The following is a 6641-nucleotide window of genomic DNA, read 5'->3' as shown; positions in this document are numbered from 1 at the left end:
GCACCTTTATTTCTAAGAATGTACAGATATCAGTCCATTACTCTCCCTTCCTCCTCTCTCTCCCCTTCCTCCCTCTATCCCACCCTACCTCCATCCCTCCCTCTCTAACCTTTGGGAATCATGGAACTTTCCCCAGTCCATCTGTCAATCAAAGAGAAACAACATTCTGACATTCTAGAAGGCTGACATTGCCTTGGTGATGCCAGACAAGCCCATCTTAACACTGCAGCCATTCTAAAGTCATATAAGGTCAAAGGTCATGGTCTTATGATGTCATATGCGGTCATGTCCAGCAGGCAAAAATTGTCGAAACTGGAATAACGGTCTGGAATATTCTGAAATAACAGAGATAAATGGAATATTCTCTTATAAATGGGATAATAACAGAATAACTGCCATTATTCCAAGCAGACTGCAACAGGTCGTAAATTGATCATAACGTTGTAACTACATTACAATAAGCTTTGCCTGCTGGGGAGTTGTACAACTATATAGAATCAAGGGATGTGCGTGTGCCAGCTCAGTGTGTCTGGATCAATAATCAAGTCGTCAGGTAACTAAGAGAAGTTTGGAAAGGTAGCCAGTGAACTACAGCGGTCCTTCAGATCCAGTTGTAGTTGCCAGAGGAAGTGCCTGAGTGTTTGTTATTCCTTGAAATGCTCACTGACATTCAGTCCTGCCCAATCTCATGTACACACACTGACACACACACATGCATGCACATGCACACACACACACAAATATGCACACGCAAGCACACACACACCAGTCTGCTAGATAATGATGATTGAAAACAAAGCCAGAACTTTCTCAAGGGCGAAGAGAGGAGAGAAGACAGGAAGAGGAGGAGAAAAGGATGACAGAGAGTTGTTTGGGGAGTTGGAAGTTTGCACTGTTGAAATGTTTTGGTATTGATTTATCTTTTGTCTCTCTAGCTCTCTCCTTCTCTGTCCTCCCTTTTCCATTTCTCTTTTTTTTTTAAATCTGTTGTTCCTACCGCTAGCTATATTTGACTTTTCACCCTAAAACCACTCCCCTTCTCTCTCTCGCTCTCTGACTCTCTTTTTCTTTCTTTCTATCTTTCTCTTTCTTTCTTTCTCTCTCATATCTTTCACCATCTCACATTCTCTCTCTCGATCACCCATCACCACCAACACCCACCTCACAGAGAGAGAGCGAGAGAAAGGAAGAGAGAGACGGAGAGAGAGGGACACAAAGAGAGAGAAAGAGAGAGAGAGAGAGACACAGAGAAAGACACCGAGAGAAATAGAGTAAGCCTGCAGTGCTGAGGACAGTTGAATAACCTTATAAAAATAATATTTAATATCTCAGGAAAATGAATCAATGCTATTAGTCCATAATAAACGCATTGAATAACGGATTCACTACATGGAACAACAGTCCCAAAACCACATCAAAAGGAAGTTTGTTCTGAAGTGTCTCCCCTATATCTGAGAGATATAAGCAAGATCAGGAATTTCATATATATATTTTTTTACATGTGTTTAACCCCATATTTTGGGGCATTAAACAGTTTACATATATACTACCAGAAATTCTTTCAACCAGGGGACCTTCAGATGAGTCCTTGAGCAAAACGACCGACATGTACAAGTTTATGAGAGTCTCACCTTTGCACAGAGGGGTTAGTGTGTAGCCCAAATGGTTCGGACACTGCGGACAGTTGGCAGTTCGGCTCTGACACTTGTGGAGGTTGTAGAGCAAAACGGAGGGTGGGCCTATGTGTGGTTGGGCCCCTGCCCAGTCACGTGAGGTCCATTGATTAGGTCCTAACGAATTTATTTCAATTGACTGATTTCCTCATGTAAACTGTAACTCAGTAAAATCATAAAAATTGTTGCATGTCGCAGTTATATTTTTGTTCAGTATATATATATGATATACAGCAAACTCAAATGTGTTTATTTCGTCTACAGAGAACCCCTAGGTTTACTTAGAGGGGAAACCTCTTAGACCACTTAATAGATGGGATCCTCTGTCAGGGTATGTATGAGGATTTAATCGAAGAAGACCAGGTCCTTGTGTTTCCCTCCACTTGCATGACAGAAACACTGATCTTTTTGGGCACCACCACTCATTTGGGAATTGGAACTAGATCTACAGGTACACATGGGCAGCTCTGTGAACTTTGTGACACCAAGATTGTCCATCATGAAAACAAGGTGTTCCTAAAAAACAGATACCTACATTTTCTTGTAGATACATGCAGTTTTACTGTACTTTCAACTACACATTCTCATGTAGAGTAGTATCACTGTAGTATCAACTGTACATTATCATGTAAAGTAGTATCACTGTAGTATCAACTGTACATTCTCATGTAGAGTAGTATCACTGTAGTATCAACTGTACATTATCATGTAAAGTAGTATCACTGTAGTATCAACTGTACATTTAGCTCATTTCTATCATTAAGCTGTATGTTTTACGTCATATCAGGACCATCTATTCTATGAATGTGTACATTTTGGGATTGCCCATCTATTCTATTAATCTATACATTTTGTGAATGTCCATCTCTTCTATCTATTGAGAAATAATCACAAACATACATTTTCTATTTGTATTTCACTGTTCTTATGTCCTTACTCTAGCACATCAGAGGTATGCTGCAAGTGTTGATGAAGCTTTGTGTAAATAAATATGTTCACCTGTTTTAAACTGTGGTATCCTCAAATCTGTCCGAGGAATGAGTATGTGATTGCCAAATCACTACAAGACAAAAGAGGAATCGATAAGTCAACAACTAAACCATAGGAATACTATTTCTAGTGCCTTAAAACATCTTAAGATGTATTCTATATTCGAGACAGTCTATACTATGCATCTTAGAGATATCTTGACCTTTTAAGACATGTCTTAAGATGTGTTAAGACATCTCCAGACATGGTGATGTCTGGGTATGTATATTCAATAGAACTGCTAAGAGGATTGTCTTACTTTTAGAATCAGAATTGAAGGTCAGGGTAGTCGTGATGACAATACAATTATATAATCAACTCTTAGACATTAGTCCTTATTTAGAACTGTTAAAGTGATTTTCACAGTAGCCTATGACACAAATCTTTGCAATGAATACCCGATGTGAACACGACAAGGGAGTGTGTGTGTGATGCACTCTTAGAAAAAAGGGTTCCAAAAGGGTCATTTGGCTGTCCCCCATAGTAGAACCCTTTTTGGTTCCCGGTAGATTCCTTTTGGATATCATGTACAACCCTTTCTACAGATGGCTCCACATGGAACCCCAAAGGGTTCTACCTGGGGGAAAAAGGCTTCTACTATGGGGATAGCTGAAGAACCCTTTTGGAAAGATTTTGGGGCACTTCAAACTTCTTCTTTTTTCCGCAGTGCATTTCAAATGCTCTTTGGTTGAAGCGAATCTTTGAGGCACTATCAATAGCATGCTTCCAGTTAGATTACCCAGCTTGAGTGAGGGCCTTGTCTGCCTTTGCACTGGACCCAACACCCCCAAAAAATTGCGGCAACCAAGTATTCCAGCCACTATTAAATGAATGTTTTGGACAGAGAACCTGCGGCTAATGTACGATTCTAGACTATCCTGGGCTGGCTCCTCTGTTCCAAATCGGCAGGAATAGCCAGAGATGGAGGGGACTGTGGAGACATTATCCTGGCGGCGCTTGTGGAAGGGTGGGTGGGCTCTGTACGCAGAGCTAGATGGAGCTCGGCAGCATCATTGCTGCTGGGCTTGGCAGCGGCCTCTGCCTTTTGATGATGCTGCTGCTCATTGCTCTCCTTCTCTTTTTGGCTTTGTTTTGGTACTTTGGAGAAGCCATTTTCTGATATCCATTGTGACAGTGGCAAAATAGCTGGTTTGAGCTAGTTAATTAGGATAAGGATAATAACACTAACACTTGTACAGCTAGCTAAGAAGCTAACAAAACTCTGTAGTGGTGGGGCAAGAGGCAGAGTTGAGTCACAGTGAAGCACCTTCAACATTGAGCCTGACCCCGCCCTTATAAATCAGAATCAAATATTACAAGCGTACCACGTTATTCACTTAATGTTCTGTTATAGTCTCCACCCAGCACAGCCAGAAGAGGACTGGCCACCCCACATAGCCTGGTTCCTCTCTAGGTTTCTTCCTAGGTTTTGGCCTTTCTAGGGAGTTTTTCCTAGCCACCGTGCTTCTACACCTGCATTGCTTGCTGTTTGGGGTTTTAGGTTGTGTTTCTGTACAGCACTTTGAGTTCAAATCAAATCAAATTTATTTGTCACATACACATGGTTAGCAGATGTTAATGCGAGTGTAGCGAAATGCTTGTGCTTCTAGTTCCGACAATGCAGTAATAACGAACAAGTAATCTAACTAACAATTCCCCAAAAAACTACTGTCTTATACACAGTGTAAGGGGATAATGAATATGTACATAAGGATATATGAATGAGTGATGGTACAGAGCAGCATAGGCAAGATACAGTAGATGATATCGAGTACAGTATATACATATGAGATGAGTATGTAAACCAAGTGGCATAGTTAAAGTGGCTAGTGATACATGTATTACATAAGGATGCAGTCGATGATATAGAGTACAGTATCTACGTATGCATATGAAATGAATAATGTAGGGTAAGTAACATTATATAAGGTAGCATTGTTTAAAGTGGCTAGTGATATATTTACATCATTCCCATGATTAAAGTGGCTGGAGTAGAGTCAGTGTCATTGACAGTGTGTTGGCAGTAGCCATTCAATGTTAGTGGTGGCTGTTTAACAGTCTGATGGCCTTGAGATAGAAGCTGTTTTTCAGTCTCTCGGTCCCAGCTTTGATGCACCTGTACTGACCTCGCCTTCTGGATGACAGCGGGGTGAACAGGCAGTGGCTCGGGTGGTTGATGTCCTTGATGATCTTTATGGCCTTCCAGTAGCATCGGGTGGTGTAGGTGTCCTGGAGGGCAGGTAGTTTGCCCCCGGTGATGCGTTGTGCAGACCTCACTACCCTCTGGAGAGCCTTACGGTTGAGGGCGGTGCAGTTGCCATACCAGGCGGTGATACACCCCGCCAGGATGCTCTCGATTGTGCATCTGTAGAAGTTTGTGAGTGCTTTTGGTGACAAGCCGAATTTCTTCAGCCTCCTGAGGTTGAAGAGGCGCTGCTGCGCCTTCCTCACGATGCTGTCTGTGTGAGTGGACCAATTCAGTTTGTCTGTGATGTGTATGCCGAGGAACTTAAAACTTGCTACCCTCTCCACTACTGTTCCATCGATGTGGATGGGGGGGTGTTCCCTCTGCTGTTTCCTGAAGTCCACAATCATCTCCTTAGTTTTGTTGACGTTGAGTGTGAGGTTATTTTCCTGACACCACACTCCGAGGGCCCTCACCTCCTCCCTGTAGGCCGTCTCGTCATTGTTGGTAATCAAGCCTACCACTGTTGTGTCGTCCGCAAACTTGATGATTGATTTGGAGGCGTGCGTGGCCACGCAGTCGTGGGTGAACAGGGAGTACAGGAGAGGGCTCAGAACGCACCCTTGTGGGGCCCCAGTGTTGAGGATCAGCGGGGAGGAGATGTTGTTGCCTACCCTCACCACCTGGGGGCGGCCCGTCAGGAAGTCCAGTACCCAGTTGCACAGGGCGGGGTCGAGACCCAGGGTCTCGAGCTTGATGACGAGCTTGGAGGGTACTATGGTGTTGAATGCCGAGCTGTAGTCGATGAACAGCATTCTCACATAGGTATTCCTCTTGTCCAGATGGGTTAGGGCAGTGTGCAGTGTGGTTGAGATTGCATCGTCTGTGGACCTATTTGGGCGGTAAGCAAATTGGAGTGGGTCTAGGGTGTCAGGTAGGGTGGAGGTGATATGGTCCTTGACTAGTCTCTCAAAGCACTTCATGATGACGGATGTGAGTGCTACGGGGCGGTAGTCGTTTAGCTCAGTTACCTTAGCTTTCTTGGGAACAGGAACAATGGTGGCCCTCTTGAAGCATGTGGGAACAGCAGACTGGTATAGGGATCGGTTGAATATGTCCGTAAACACACCGGCCAGCTGGTCTGCGCATGCTCTGAGGGCGCGGCTGGGGATGCCGTCTGGGCCTGCAGCCTTGCGAGGGTTAACACGTTTAAATGTCTTACTCACTTTGGCTGCAGTGAAGGAGAGACCGCATGTTTTCGTTGCAGGCCGTGTCAGTGGCACTGTATTGTCCTCAAAGCGGGCAAAAAAGTTATTTAGTCTGCCTGGGAGCAAGACATCCTGGTCCGTGACTGGGCTGGGTTTCTTCCTGTAGTCCGTGATTGACTGTAGACCCTGCCACATGCCTCTTGTGTCTGAGCCGTTGAAATGAGATTCTACTTTGTCTCTGTACTGGCGCTTAGCTTGTTTGATAGCCTTGCGGAGGGAATAGCTGCACTGTTTGTATTCAGTCATGTTACCAGACACCTTGCCCTGATTAAAAGCAGTGGTTCGCGCCTTCAGTTCCACACGAATGCTGCCATCAATCCACGGTTTCTGGTTGGGGAATGTTTTAATCGTTGCTATGGGAACGACATCTTCAACGCACGTTCTAATGAACTCGCACACCGAATCAGCGTATTCGTCAATGTTGTTGTCTGACGCAATACGAAACATCTCCCAGTCCGCGTGATGGAAGCAGTCTTGGAGTGTGGA

This window comes from Oncorhynchus kisutch, linkage group LG9 (genome assembly GCF_002021735.2).
Source record: "Oncorhynchus kisutch isolate 150728-3 linkage group LG9, Okis_V2, whole genome shotgun sequence".
In the NCBI taxonomy this organism is placed as follows: domain Eukaryota; kingdom Metazoa; phylum Chordata; class Actinopteri; order Salmoniformes; family Salmonidae; genus Oncorhynchus; species Oncorhynchus kisutch.
The sequence above is the reverse complement of the archived record's forward strand: the minus strand, read 5'-3'. Positions refer to the sequence as shown.